This window comes from Lissotriton vulgaris, chromosome 5, assembly GCF_964263255.1.
Source record: "Lissotriton vulgaris chromosome 5, aLisVul1.2, whole genome shotgun sequence".
In the NCBI taxonomy this organism is placed as follows: Eukaryota; Metazoa; Chordata; class Amphibia; order Caudata; family Salamandridae; genus Lissotriton; species Lissotriton vulgaris.
This window is the reverse complement of record NC_141693.1, coordinates 1,788,683,047-1,788,699,168: the sequence shown is the minus strand read 5'-3', so window position 1 is coordinate 1,788,699,168 and position 16,122 is coordinate 1,788,683,047. Positions and strand designations below refer to the sequence as shown.

The 16,122-nt window shown below is 40.9% G+C and overlaps 1 protein-coding gene across 5 annotated transcripts in view; it reads right to left on the bottom strand.

Annotated features, from left to right (window-relative positions):
- LOC147717179 (signal transducer and activator of transcription 5B) overlaps positions 1–16,122 on the bottom strand; it is a 1,664,723-nt gene that overhangs the window by 1,159,583 nt on the left and 489,018 nt on the right. Inside the window, exon 3 of one of the 5 annotated variants that reach the window (XM_086924125.1) lies at positions 13,737–13,870. The exons of 3 other annotated variants lie outside the window; for them this stretch is intronic. The gene's annotated coding sequence lies outside the window, so the exon portion shown is untranslated. The remainder of the gene's footprint in view (positions 1–13,736; positions 13,871–16,122) is intronic. One more of the 5 variants, XM_086924124.1, reaches the window with a different exon arrangement.

Below are 16,122 nucleotides of genomic sequence, written 5' to 3'. Positions count from 1 at the left end.
CCTTTTTACCATACAGGACTTTGGATTCCTTGCCTAGTAGTTTTAATGTAAGCAAAACATATTTGTTAAAAATGCTATCCTAAACGGCTTTTGACTACAACACCAGGACTGGTAGAAGGTGTTATGCAAGAGGCCAATTAGCAGCTTTGAAGGTGAGCATACGTTTGAGTTGTACATATTCCTATATGAATGTCTGTGTTTTGTCAATGCGCATATGTGCAGGAACTGTGCAAAAGTCTAACCTATTGTCTTTGTCCTTACTTGCTTGGTTGCTTACTTACTTGCCAGGACTGGTAGAAGGTGTTATGCAAGAGGCCAATTAGCAGCTTTGAAGGTGAGCATACGTTTAAGTTGTACACATTCCTATATGAATGTCTGTGTTTTGTCAATGCGCATATGTGCAGGAACTGTGCAAAAGTCTAAACTATTGTCTTTGTCCTTACTTACTTGGTTGGGATGACAAAATGTATCTAATACAGTGAGATAACATGAAACCAGGTTACGTGCAGTTAAGAAAAAGTTACTTGTTTGAGCAGATGAAGAGCAGCGGCACTCTTATTTAATAAACTGACCGTAAACTGACCGATTGGGAAGGGGGATTAGAATCGTGTCGTTATAAAGGTGCTCTTAAAATTGGATTCTTCCATGTTGAATCTTCCAGATGAGGAATGCTTTGCTGCAAGAATTCTTCAATAGTGATTTCCGTTTAGGCATTAATTATCCAGAAATAAAGAGTTACATTTGTACCAAAAGGCAATGTATCTAATTTCTGAGTTTTATAATTAAACACAAATTTAGGCCAACTATTGCCAGAACCCTCTGGTACCACAGCAAGATATACACTTTCAAGTGATTATTATTCTAGGAGGATAGACTATATATTATGGCTGATTTAGGAAATAAACCTGGGCGGATTCCATGTTATTCTGTGACGCAGAATTACCAATAAAAATGAGATTACTCCTGCTACGGTAGTTTACAGTAATCAGGAGGAAAAAAATCCTAAAGTGAGGGCACATATAGCGAGCGTGAGCAGCCAATCGCTATTCATGTTCTGCTGGCTTTAGCGCTATTTCTTGGCACAAAAAGCATCTTCGCTGCAATTTTGCATGCAAGGGTGCATTTTGCTCTAAGAAAATAGATATAAATACAGGGAGTAAACTGGGGGAAAAAATCCTACCCCAAGAGCATATTTAGTGAGTGCATGCAGCTGTGCGTGCTCAATATTCATGTTCTGTTGCATTTAGCACTATTTCTTAGCACAAAATGCATCTTTACAAACCATTATGTATGCGAGGGGGCATTGTTTTGCTAACATATGGCACTAAATGCAGAATTACTCTTCTCACATAATTCCGTGGAATTTTCAGATAATTCCACATAATTATGCTACACAGAACTGTGTGTGTTACACCCACCACTAATAGAGAATTGGAGTAGAGCAGTTGATTTATGTGTAGTGACAGGGTAGAAATTGATCATTAACACTTATATTCAATACTCTTCTACTTTTTCATCCTGCGTTATCTACAAGAAAGGCTGCCAGTAATAGATGAAGGAGTTGGTGGGATAACGTAGAGATGGTTGATAAATATCTAGTAGCTTAGAACAGATAGAGGTATATCAAGTAAAAAAGCTCAGATAGTTATTCATTGGTATGCTAAAACCTAGGCACTGTCTAAATTGAAAATAAATATTAGGCAGGAGGAAGTTGGTTTGGTTATCTATAGGAGTACAAGCAGCTGATTAGAAGAAATAAAACGGAATATGCCTTACCCAAAAGATAGACATTTCAAAAGGTAATATTAGAAAACTATTAGGGTGGCTTTGGGCATTGCGGTGTCTTTAGCTGCATCAGAAAAAATGAAATCATCTTCCAAATATCAGCAATCACCTGAAAAAGAAAAGCCTTAATGATATGAGCACCTCTCTCCTACAAAGGTCAAACTCCTAAAACATACCACAACTAGAGAGTAGGTCTCCAAGATTAGATCAATTAGAGAACCAGATAATATTTTGGATTTTCTTCCTTACATCTTTGTGCCTCTTGAGGACTCCTGGTCCGCTATTTTCCCCTAAAGAGAACCATTTCTAAATCTCTCGATTGGTTCAGTTCAGGGCTATAAACTCTATGAAAACTCTTAAATTACCGAGTTGGCAAAAGGAACACTGTCACTCAACCAGGCCAGTCTTTTGCACCTACACCTCAAAGCTTCACTTCATTAGTGTCTTTAATTTTTTTAGATAAGTGTCAATAATATTTCTGGTAGCCAACATTTAAATGTTTCTTTTTGTATCTCTTGCTATGGGATTAGATGGAATTGCTACTAGATTTACACTCAATTTTGTCTCCCTACTCTTCAAGAACAGAGATGAAGTAGTCAGAGCCAAAGTAAGAAAGGAGGAAATATGAAAACTGAGGATGTTAATTAACACTGCTATTTGAAATTGCTAAGCAATTCCTGGAATTAGAAGAAGGGGCTAAGTGAGTAAACCATACTGCCAGAAGCCTTTATTTTCTTTTTTTGATATTTGTCAAGATGGACTACACAGAGTGACTTGTGTGGTTCTTTCTACTTGAAAGAGTTCATGTCCTCTGCAATTCTCGTCTCTTCTATAATTTCTCAATTACCTCTGACTGTGGTTTCAAAAGGGCATTCAGATCTCTATATGATGGCTCGGGTCAACATTTTCAGGTTCAATGTTGTAGACATCGCATTTCAGCATCAACCATTCTTTCACGGGGCATGGGAGAGTGCAGAAATTCTTCATTGAATCATCTTTGTTTCCTCTAGAAATGAACTGTCCAGAATGCAGCGGTTTAACCAAACTCTGTGGCTCTTTGACTTATTACCTACTCCTGTCGGACAACAATTGAATCGGTTGCTCACTCCCTTTTAGTAGTGCAGCAAAATTCATGAGCAGGTGTTAACGATTTCTGGAGATGTTATTCTTGGCTATCATCTCAGTTACTTTGGATTCCTCCAAAATTTGTAGGATCAGCTTCACCCATGCAGGTTTTGGATATACCATCTCTCCTGTCAAGAGAGCCTTTTAAATTCTCCTTGACTGCTTCCTACATGGCACTTGATATCATTGGAAACTCTGTGAGCAAAGCAAAATGCAGCTGACCACAGTTCAGCACCTCAGTTCCTAAATCGACAGATTAATAAAATGTCTGTGCAAACACATCTGGAGTTCGCCGCACTTTCACTCCACTGGAAACCAGATAAATGAATTCATAAAGAGAAGGACGGTGCACCAGGGTGTAGTCAGAGAGTGAGGTCTCTGCAATCGGCAAAGTCACTACGGTCTGACGAATCCAATAGAACAGGGCCTCAACTGGACCATTATTATGGGTAAATATACCAAGGCGAGAAGGGGAAATTTGTACATGGCCTTTGTCGACCTAACTGCCACATTTGATTGTGTAAGCCACAGCAATCTCTCGAGTATTTTGGCGGTAATGGGGGTAGAGGCTCCCATAATTCTTTTTCTAAGAGAACTCTATACCAATGCAAGTGCGCGGGTATGTTATGGGCGTAAGGAAGAATGTACGGCATCATTCCAAGTGGAGAGGGGGGGGTTAGACAAGGCTGCGTTCTGGCACCTTTCCTATTTACCTTATACACCAATGGCTTGGAGCAAGCCATGTTAGAAGGGTGCCGGGACCCACCTCAGTCACAAGAACGTCCTATACCTGCCCTACTCTATGTGGATGACGCCGTAGTTATGGCCCGTACACCAATAGGGCTACAATGGGCCTTTGACAGCTGTAACAAGTTCATGAAAAAATCAATATTACTAAAATTTTTATAATGAGCTGTGGGTCAGCCGGAAGAAAGCGGAGAGACATCTATATAGAAAACAAAAAGGTGGAATCGAGTAAAACGTATCCCTACTTTGGAATTTTAATTGATAATAAGGGCTCATGGTGTCAGGCTGTCAAAGCTAGGAAATTACTCTTTATAAGAACAACTATGGCCTTAGTTAATTTCTCCCAAAAGCTAGTAAACAGGCCCCCGGTAGAAATGTTACAAATATACCAAGCGCGTCACTGTACCTATCTATGGAACTGGGATATGGGGGTACCGCGACGTAAAAGAAATTCAGAAAGTGGAAAATGCATTTTTAAGGTATTTATTGTCAGTTCCACGTTCCACTTCAACCTATGTTTGTCATAGTGAGTTGGGTTTACCATATATTACCGACACAATAAAGGTGCAACCAATATTGTTATGGTATCGGATTTGGACCTCATCAAAAACCACATTTAATCGGGATGTATTAATAGACAGCCCAAAATTAGCTCATGCTTTCGATATTGGATGGTTAAAGTATATTAAAGATTTTATGACTGATTTAGGCCAGCCAGATTTTTACGATAATCCCACTTTGTTGGGAACTCTTCCTAGAAAACTTTTTAAAAACAACGTATGGCCCACATGGAAGCGACTAGATTTGCAACTGAAGCATCAAGACCTACGGTCCAACATAGCCAAATGATTCAGTCCACTATCAGTATCCAGCCATACTTAACATACATACTAAAGTGGTTACAACAGATTTTTCCTTGTAAGTCTCAGATTGGATGTTTTTCATCATTTGGTAAGTTTCCAGACCATAAATGATAGGTCGAAGAACTTACCAAATTGTTTTTGTGACGGTGTTTCGCCTCAGACATCAATCCATGTAATTCTCTTCTGCAAGTTTTATCAAGATCAAAGGAAGAGGTGGATTAAACCAATATTAAAAATATGGGTTATGAGGCAATGTCGCCCAGCCTATCTTGCATTGGAGCTTTTGGATAACGATTGCTTTGGGAGACACATAGCTCAATTTCTGAAGAGTATTATTAGATGAAGGAAGCTTCTCTGAACCTTGTTTTATATTAAAGCGTGCTTGAGAAATTAGGTTTGAATCCTTTTAAAATTGTTATTATGATCACATATAAAAATTATGTTATGTAATTGTAAATGCACATTAATATTTTATATAACTTTTATGATTATTGTAATAACAAATATGAATCGTTACCATATAATCGTGTTAACTTCTCTATTTAAATCCCTTCTATGATCATTGTATATAAAACTATGAAATGCTTTTGTAAACTGTACTTTTATGGGGGGTTTTTATGTTTCAAAATGAAAACCAAATAAAGCTTATTCCATTCATTCATTACTGGAAACTTTGGGTGTATATCTTAAGAGAAGTGTCCTATCTTCTTCACTGATATTTTTATGAATATTGGCTGCCCAGCTTTCTTTCTGGTCTCCCATATGGACATTAGGCTTGTCAAGTGGTGCCCAGTATAAAAAGGAAACAATTTTCTACTGTTCCTTCAACGTAAACAGCCATCATAAGAAATAACATATAGGAGGTTTCAGTTCAGCCTGTCGTCCGAAATATTCAAAAGCTCGTCTGAATTCCCAATTTAATAAAAAATTGACCCTTACGAGTTAACAAATAATAGAATGTGGAGAAGTGTGGCTCAGGGGTTAGAGGAGGCAGACCCGGAAGCTGAGATCGGTCTTGGACCAGGGTTCAATTCCCCGCCTCGGCGGGTCTTGGGCTCAAAAATTCCACGGACTCGATAATTCTCGTTCTGGTGCCTACTCGACTCACGGGTTCACACTCTGCAACTCTGGGCAATAGCTTGCTTAATCTCCACAGCGGCCCCTCGCGGCGGGATGCCTGGCTTTCACCTTGTGGATACCCTGCTAGGGTTATCTCACAGGGGAATACCAGGACGGGTTCCCAAGGCAAGCGCCTTGACGCCTTCGGGTGATACGTGCGCTATATAAATCGCAATACATTTACATGAGGTCCTGCAGCCTCGACATTTTACCCCATTACCAATAGCAGTAGAGTCTTTTAGTCATTAAGGGTTGCTATCCCTGCATCAATGTTGACCAAGACATCTGATTCCCAGCAGTAGATTCTAACAACGCAGGAAATGACAGAGATAGACACATATAAAGGCAACATCAATTTCTTGTCTTTTCTCTTTTCATGACCTCAGCATGCACAATTGTTGGTAGCAGTGTACAGTCTTAACTCTGCATTTTAGATGCTAAACAGAAGAGTGTTACTGAAGTTAACACGCAGAGCTGTAGCGATTTACTTGATGACCTTTTAGCCTCTATTTGTGTAAGATATTAGTTGTATCTAGTTGCATTTTTATGAATTTTAATTCACTTTTAAAATATTGACAGAGTCTCTTTACCTTTTGGGCTACTCACACACGGTCTCTCTGTCTTCTACTTCTGGCTTCGTGCCATTGCTTCCTATTTCACCGCATTTGTGTCCCCATTTCAGAAAAGTCTATTCGGCTAAGAAACTTCTCGGTATCAGACTTTTATACAAGGCTCACTGCTCAAATAACTATTCTGGCATGTCTGGGGCCTTTTTTAATATAAAGGGTCCGTTCTCCTGTAGATACTGCCAATTTCAAAGTTTTGAGTTGAGGCAGAAGGCAGTAATATAGCCTATCCCTGACCAGGTGGTTAGGAAATACAAATTATGGATTTCTTCTCCTCCCCCCTCTGACTTTCTGCCTACCAAGCCTGCTCGGTGTGGAAATGCTTCTTGGGCAATGTTAAATCTCTGCCAAAGCATCCTGCAGAAATCTGGCACTTGCTTACATTAGAAATGCCTAATCTCTGGTTCCACACCGAGACATGGCTCAAAACTACCTACACTCCATTACTGCGGCACTCCCCGAGAACTATTGCATCAAAAGTATTGATAGGGAGGACCGGGCGGGCCGAAGTACTGCCATTATCCATAAAGATTTTATCAATGTAGCTATACTGGGACACTGCTCTAAAGATAAAATAGAGATTTGTATTTTTCGAATTGATCTTTCGATCCATGACTGTTGGAAAGGTGCTCTTGTGTATTGCTCCCCTGGACCCCTCTGTGATTTTATGCTCCAATTGATGGAATTGGTCGCTCCCCATATTATTTCTTCCAAACACTTTCTTTTATTAGGGGATTTTAATCTACATAATAAAATTGCCTCAAACGCAGTAGTCTCTCCGTTCCTTGCCCACTGGCTACTATAGGTCTGGAAAAGATTAATGAGGGCCCAACCCATTCGGCAGGACATACGCTGGATCTTATTCTGACCAACTCACAGCACAGTCATATTGAGCCCCCCCGCCCTTTGGTATGGTCCGACCATTCCCCGATTGATTTTCAAATTCTTGTGGCCAAGGTGGAGTCTATCTCCTCTAATGTCTTCTATAGTTTTATGAGAAAATGCCGCAAAATTACACCGGACGCCTTTATGAATGAATTTTCGTTACATAGGAATTGGGAATCGAGGAACACGAACGATTGCTTTAATGACTACCACAATGCAGTAAAGTCAGTTATAGATAGTTTGGCCCCTTTTAAATATAAACTCAATGACACACAACGTCCACATGCAGCCTAGTACTCTCCGGAACTCCGTATTGAGAAGGCCCTTTGCAACAAACTGGAGAGACAATGGCGCCACTCACATGACCAGAATGATAAAGAAACCTATAAGACTTCCATAGCTCTCTATCAAAAGAATGTAAAAAATGCTTGTAGAGCCTATATCACCTCAAGACTTAACCGGGCAAGGAATTCTCCTTAAGAATGATATCAAATTCTTAAATCTTTCACTAACCCGAGGGCATGCACTAATGATATCCCCCGTCTCAAGAAATTTGCGATGAGATCACCAATCATTTTACACACAAAATCATTTTTATTTATGATAAATTCACTGGAGCTAGTTATTCTCTGAGTGAAACAATAAGTTGCACTATAACTACCCTGGACAATGTCTGTTTTTTGGATAGATTCATACGGCTCACAAAGTAGCCAAAGTTGAGGCAATGCTGAAAGCAGCCAAATTAGAGTCACCTCTGGATTTAATCCCAGCTAGGATCTCATCCCTGCTACATAAACAACTGGCTCCTTCTATTTGTACGATACCTAATCTCTGTACGAGGGAGGGCCAACTTCCACTACAGTGGAGAGCTAAACAGATAATCCCCATTAGAAAAAAGGCAAATGCCCCAGTAGCAGATTTATCTAACAATTGCTCCATCTCCCTACTGGCCCTACTGAGTAAACTCTATAAAGAATACAACACAAATTTACTCACAGAACACACTGAGGCTATTGGGTGCCTTGATTCCTCACAGTCTGGCTTCAGACAAATGTATAGTACGGAGTCATCATTGATTGCTCTTACAGACAACATAAGGTATTCTCTTGATAATAACCAGGCAGTCTTTTTGGTGCTGTTGGATTCGTCTGCAGCCTTCAACACATTATCCCACCTTATTCTGCTCCAGGGACTTAAGGAGACTGGGATCTATGGACAAGCCCTTTTATTTAGCTCCCATTACTAAAATAATCAGAGTATTCGGCTTCACTCCGATTTCATTTGCTGATGATACTCAGCTTCTTCTATCATTTAATAAGAATACTATGAACATTCAGTCTCGCTTCTTAGAAGGTATGATAGCAACTGCATCTTGGATGACAGAGAATTTTCTCCAGCTTTAATGCTGGGACAATAGAGATCATGCTCTTTGGTGATGCCCATTTTCTCTTGTCTCCAGAGTACTGGCTCCCTGAGTTGGGTAATGCCACTGCTCCTAAGACAGTGGTTAGGAACCTGGGCGTCCGTTTAGATCAAAAACTCTCAATGATGAAAGATCAGGTGGTGGCCACCTATGGGTCTTGCCTTCATATTTTAAGCCTTTTGTACAGAGTTTTTCCTTTTCTTCCTCTCTCTCTGTGAAAAACGCTTGTTAAGGCACCAGTGATTAGTCACCTAGACTATTGTAATGCCCTCCTGATTGCGGCAAGCAATTTGTCATTAAATAGATTCCAGGTGGTACAGAACACTGCTGCCCGACTTGTTAAGAACTTACCAGCAAGAGCGGCCTCTCTCCCTCTCTTGCGACAACTAAATTTGCTGCCGATATGCAAGAGAGTCAAATTTAAGATCTGCTGTATTGTACATTAAACTCTGAATGGTAGAGGACCCGGCTAATTAACTGAAAAACTCATCCCCTACCAACCAAATCGATCTTTACGATCAGGAGAGAAATGCCTGCTTGTGATTCCCCATTTCAGAAAAGTCTGTAAGAACGGGTGGTAAAGCCTTCTTCTATATACCCCCCTACTGTTGGAATCCACTCCCAATCCACCTTCGAAAATGCTCAGAGTATCTTCCTTTCATGAATCTTCTTAAAACGGAGCTTTTCTGAACCAATTCTGTCTGATCTGTACTGGCTACTATGCTTCCCTCAGCAAGGAGATACACCTACAGGGTGACTCAATAAATAAATAAATGAATCATTTGTTCTTCTGATGGATATTTTCTAACTGCAGATCCCTCACCTTATATTCCCATGTTGCAGCCTGGCAAATACTTGCACCCTGCCTTCTGGGCTCCACAGCCAATATTTGGTTGAATTATTAATATTTAAAAGGGAGATTTTGATCTGTCAAATGGGTTTATTTTGACTAGTCGAAGTGTGCTATTTTAATTGCCACAATCAGGCTACAATGGTAGGACTGAAGACATGCATTAAACTGTCACTGCACCTGGATACCCCTGAGAGGTGATAAGCCGTGCATAAGAAAACAGATTGATTTGATTGTAGTGGATGGCATAATAGGTGCTGCAGTCGCACTGGTGACCAGTGGCAGCTGGTGACATTTGAAAGTGGTAGGGCGTAAACGTTCTGTATGACTTCTATGTTGTAAGCAAGCAAAATCGACAAATGTGGGGCTCAGGGTGAAGAGTCCTCCTCCTGAGAGAATTTTAAAAAAAGACTGGCAAATGGTGCATTTTAAAGCATATTTTAATAAAGAATTTAGTGAGAAAGCAAGAGGGTTTGGTTTATAAAGCAATTGTGAACGTATAGCCTTGAAATATTTCAACACACAAAAAATTGACCGTTATCTCACTGCATTAATATGTTCAACAGTTCATGTAGTATGCAAATTGTACAATGTAACAACTTCAGGCCCTTAAGTGTGTGCGTTTCCCCCAGTGCCTTGCAACATGTGCAGCATCGACTTTGGAAGAAAAATGGCCTAAACAAATTTCGGAAAGCATCCACAGTTCCTTGCTGCAATCAGTCATATAGAAATATGTGCAGAAAGGTATTTAAGTCGGATGAAAAAAGAGGGGGGCGGGGTCTCAAAAAGGGAAAATGTAAAATAAATTACTGTGGATGACATAATGTGCCACTCTGACCGGTATTATGGTTTCTCTCTGAAGTGTTATTACATCCAAATATATAACACAACAACTGACATTTAGCTAAAATCTGCCAGGTCTATTGGATTTGTCAATAGTTGTTAGATAAATGAGTAACAGTGATTTGTCGTAAATAATTAATATTTAAAATGTTCAATTCAGAAGATGTGAGACTGTGCATTAAATATTATAGAGGCCTGAGGAAGGCGCATTGGTCTTCAATTATAAAACTTCATGATAGGCATGTATGCCCCATTTATCTCTCCTCGTCCATCTGCCTATCTTCAACCTCATCTCTTTCCTCTTCAGCACCCTCTCTCTGAAAGTAATTCCTCGCCTCTCTCTCTTCACTACCCTAAAACAAACAGTACACTCACTCACGTAAGCCCTTTATTTGCTTTTACCAATGCATACCTGTCACAGTGTGCCACGCGATATCAGCTCCCATCACATGGTCACCCAGGGGGAGCAGATATCAATCTGTGGAGGGAATACGAGCAGAAAGCCACTGTGAACAGTGTTTTCCAGCTCGTTTTTGAGAGGCATTGAACTGCTCACATCCAATAAGGGGTGTGAAAACACACCAAGACATTGGCACCAGCCTCAGCAAGCTTTTTATTTTTTGGGGTGAGGGGTTCTGGGGGTGTGTGGGGTTCAAAAGTGCCTCGTAGGTTCTTCTCAGCACGAGACCCCACCCCCTCCTCACACTGATAGATTGTTTTTCAAGTTGGCAGGTATGGATATGCCGTGTAAATATTTTGACAACTGTGTATGTACCCTCCTTCACTCATATTTAAACAAAATTTCAATTGCAACTGGAACATGTGAGCAGTTGCCTGTGTGCTCTGCTGAGATGCCACCCCACTGACAGGCGCTGTGAAAAGCTTGCACTGCTTTCAGCCTCAGTGCAAGAACTCTCAATTATGGTCCCTCATAAACACATGGCGTGACTCAAAGTATGCATGGTACAAGGGTAATAAGAAACACAAACACAATATAATGAAAATCGATAACACTACTGGGGAATGAAAGATTCAGTAAACCCATGAAATAGAAGTAGGAACTAAATCATGGATATGCATTATCTTAGCATTTTTAAGATTCATTGATTGGAAATCTATTTGTGTTTTGGCATTAATATTAAGAGCATGAAAATAGGGCCAATTTTAACGTCATATGGCAGGGCCAGATTCCCCGAATAAATCAACCACAAACATCAAGCATGCTAAAGCGTGTAGCTGTTTTTAAAATGCAAACATGTCCAGAGTGGGGATAAAACACTCTAGAACCATAGCTCAGATCAATCTAAATAAATAAAGACCTTAATAAGCAGCAAGTATGCACGCCATATTTTAGGCGTGCATACTCAGAGGATTTAATGTTTTTATCATTTTTCTAGTATTCCACAAACCAGGACATTACCAGCTCACATTTCCCCTTTCTACTCACCCTGCCAAGTATTACGCATCATTCGTTAGACTAACGCATTTCAGTGTGGTAGTCCGCTTCACCGCACTGAAATGCATTGTCACGCATTATAGCGCCTCCTCAGCTTTCAAGCAGCCGGAGTGCTGCTTAAGTACCACTGACTATTTGGTATTCGAAGGCAGCGTGTGTTGTGCCGTGGCATGCTTGGGGGCTGGCTCAGGCAGCTCGCTCTAGCAGTCTACTCTAAATAGGAGCTTAGAGGGAAAAAATTGGACTGGGTCGCCCTCCACTCAGACATACACCAACAACAAAAGACCCTGTCCACAGGACGCTAATTGTGTCAGTTACTTAAATAATAGAACAGTCTGTATGTACTGCTATTATCTTCCCCTACGTATTTTTTTCTCATAAGGGGACAGTTCACTGCACCTCGCCCATAAGTTTCTTAAATTCAGACTAAAAGGCCAATCTTCCTTGACAATTACACAGAACACCATATAGATAATGTCTGACACCTCTAATCAGTACCGGACATCCACACCATCAATGTTGGACCAAGAGTTGTCAGACATTATCTATATGGTCACGCCCTGGTTACGCTGGCTGACAATCTGGGCTCAACAAACCCCAAATCTAAATTAACTTATAATTTCCGACATTCCCTGGCTAAAATACATAAAGGATCAGACAAGATGTCTTGGTTGTCCCAAGTTGTTCCAGACCCCATGCCCCTGGGCAAGACCGCCATTAGAGATTTTAAACAGCAGTTCTTGAACAGGCGGCAAGGGTTTAGGGAGGAGACCGGACTAGCCAAACTTTAAGTGAGATGCCACATTGAGCCTGGGTCCACAGATGCAACCATTTTTATCCTGTCAACAAAGCATTTCACCGTTTTGTTTTGACCAGATTTCGTCTGAACATGGGTCCCTGGTTACTGGCATTCCCGAAAGGTTACTTGAAACCTGAATTACTAAAACCCTGCCCCTGTGACAATTTCTCAGAGCAGGATACCCCCCACTTAATGTTTTTCTGCGCCTTTTACAATCCCTTGCACAGGAAACACATTTTTCCCCTACTCAGAGATTGTCAATTTGTCCAAGACAGGCTGGCCTTGCTTTATCTTCAAATGCTGGCCTCAACCTAGGGTTTGTTTTGGGGTGGCTTGTTTTTTTAATTGGGGCCATTAGACACAGGACTACGCTGCTGTTGCAGTAGCTACCCGGTGTTATTAGTCCGTGTAAATATGTACTCCTAAACTATGCAATGTACTTTTAACAAGATAATATTTATGAGCTTGGTTCACTGTTTAGCACTGCTGCACTTTATATGATATACCCTTTGTAGGTTTTTTATGTGACCACTGAAACAGTGATGTTGGACGCCTTTTATCACCTAATATAGATTTTTTTTATGTGATCCAACTTTTATGCATAAAATGTATTCTGATGAAATGTCCATTTTTTTTTTAACTGTTTGCTTTTATGGCTCTTGGCTGCCGAAAAAAGTGCTTTTCACTTCACTTGAGAGCCTCCCACTCGCACCTTTCCAGCCATGTAGCCGCGGCAGTCGAGGGAGTCTGCGAGCCACTCAGCTGGTTATAATTAAATTATACAGGTCTGCCACTCCACTTTATCTATTTTTTGCAATTTTGGCTGATAAATGATAGCCATCTAACAATTATTTTAAGCTTTGCAGCAGTTAACTAAGAGTTTCTCCTTGTTCAAAGTGGTGTACTCCCTGACATTTGTATTTCCCTTCTCGTCACTGCTTGATTTTTGCTCACGAGAAAGTTTCACTTATAGTCACTGGATTGTCACTCACAATTACATTAAAATTATCAAAATGTCACACATGGCAATCTTAAACCTTGGCAGCTATGTGAACTTGACTCGCTTCAAAAGGGGCCAGCGACCTACAGAAACTGTGTGGGGTGTCACAGTGGGGGAGGTCAGCGTGACAAAGCGTCTCAGCACAAAATGCCTAATACAAGTTAAGCATTATAACACCTACCATTACAGACTAAAAGGCTCCAAATCTCACGTACCTCACTCGCATCCAGTCCTACCCCGTGACAAATGGGAACGGGTGGGATCAGTACCTGTGAATGACTGACGTCTGGCCTCTCGCAGGGATGCTGCCTCCAACGCCCGAAATCATGAAGGTAACAGCGTCACTGGCCTACAGTGGATACAATCATAGCACAGAAGGGCTTTAGAAAGGTAATCCCTCCGTCACGTGTCCCACCACAGAAAGTTAATGTATTGCCTGGCTTCCAGCAGCAGGCCAGGCAGGAGGGACAGGCAGCCTAGACTTAGATAAATCGATTTGTTTAGCAATATGACCATATATCTAAATAAATCCCGTGGGCACATTTTACATCATATATTAGGTCCTTATTTGAAAGTTGAATACTATTTAGAAATGTGCCAATTTTACGATTGTTAAATGATGAACATATGCACATTACCACTGGTTGGCAGGATTACAGTATAGAGAGGTCTAATGCCACCAATGATTTATGGTCCAGAAAAAAGGCAAAATATCCGGGGTCACCACATAAATAGGGCGGATTTCCTACCACAACGTGTGCCTTCAAAATGTATAGTTATAGTCCTGGTTGTCATATCATAGACAAATAGCTCTGAGCATCTTGTGCAATAATCAAATACTAAATCTACTACTAAATTAATGTATTCCTCCACTACAAAGAGGAAAAGTTGCTGCAATGTACTCAGCAAAGTTCCCTATAAATGTAAACGGTAATAACACTGCTGCAGTACCTCCTTATTCTTTTAGACAGTGCAGGCATTTCCTTAAGGCCAACTAAACTTTTCTGTCCACACACGTTTCGTGAAACTCCTGTTAAGACGAGGCCTGGGTGGTAAATTCCAATCCGCTCGCGGAATTTGGGTAATTTTGCGTGCCGCTTAGAATGCGGAATTGCCCAAAAATCCACGATCCGAGGCGTCGCAAAATTTTTGCTTGTTCGCGCTTTCAAAGTGCTTGTTCGCGAGATATTTCTCGACGAGCATGCAAACAGCGTTCACCATTTCGCAGAGCTTTACGTAGCGAGACTACGCAAATTCCACCCACCCCTAGCTAAGACACCCTCCTGGAGCAGGAGCCATGTACATGCATCATAGACATGTCTTGTTTACGCTGCTTCACCCCACCCGGATAACCAAACCAGGGTCATCCCTAATGAAAGCCAGCATATACTTCAGCATTTTGTTAAGCAGTAATCATCGGCAGTGACATGACATCAGACATACTTTGCGCAGTTTCCAGTGCAAACAAACTCTCCAAAAAAGCATAAGTCAATACTCCACCAGGACCGCGCCAGCTAAGGTCTCTTGAACACAGGTGACCAACTGTGCTTCGATATTTCACACTGCTCCACACTACGAGCTTGTGCGCCCCATGATCTGAGGCGGATGATTGTGCCCACAGCCCACCAGCTAACATTTACAGCCACCCAGTGCTTTAAATAGGCCGGTACGGTCCGGGACGGAGTACCGGCACCTTTTTGTTTTGAGAGGGAGAATGCCTGCACTTTTCAAGTAAAACTTAACACTTTTAATTGGAGCGTACCGGCACTTCCCAGACCACTTCGAAAAGGAATGTCTGATAATTAATGACTGAGGGCCCGATTTAGAGTTCAGTGGACGGGTTAAACCTGTCACAAACTTGAATGATATCCTGTCTGCTGTATTACAAGAAGCATAAGATATACTGCACTTATGGGATAGGAGTCATGTCTGCCAAACTCTCAATCAGCCCTAGTCTTTCACCGGGATCTTGTCTATGCAAAACAATAAAATACAGCTCATCTAGTTGTTTTTCTAATGTTACTGAGGCCATGACCTCTACAACCATTCCTGTGCATGCAAATATTAAGAGCTAGGGTTAGTATACCTTGTAGCAGAATTTAGAGAGTCTATTTAGAAAATTCCCACAGTTTTCCCCAAGTGGCCTCAAAAAAGGAGAAGTGAGTAAGTATGGACAGTTTTCGATTACACAACACACCAGAAAACTTGGGAGTGGTTTATTAAGTGCACCTGCTCTCCATGAATTCAAATACACTTGATAAAATGTATAATATTAAGAATTTTACACATCCTCTTAAATCTTTTTAAATATCAGTTTTCTCAAACAGGGCAGCAGGATTATTGGATTTATTACCAGGATTCTAATTAGTCACAGTCCAAATATTCAGAAATTATTTCTTAATTCCCTGCACAGTTTTCTAACAATTTAAAGAACTTTGTAAATCACTTGCAGCTCTCTCTGCCTCAAAATCCAGGCAGACTGACAAGTCTGAAAAAGAGTTGGAAAAAATGGGTGAACCAGTGGGAAAGAGTGTAGGGCAATACCAACAACTTAGAACACAAACCAGCAACATAGCCGTACTAACTTAGGTGACAGTTTGT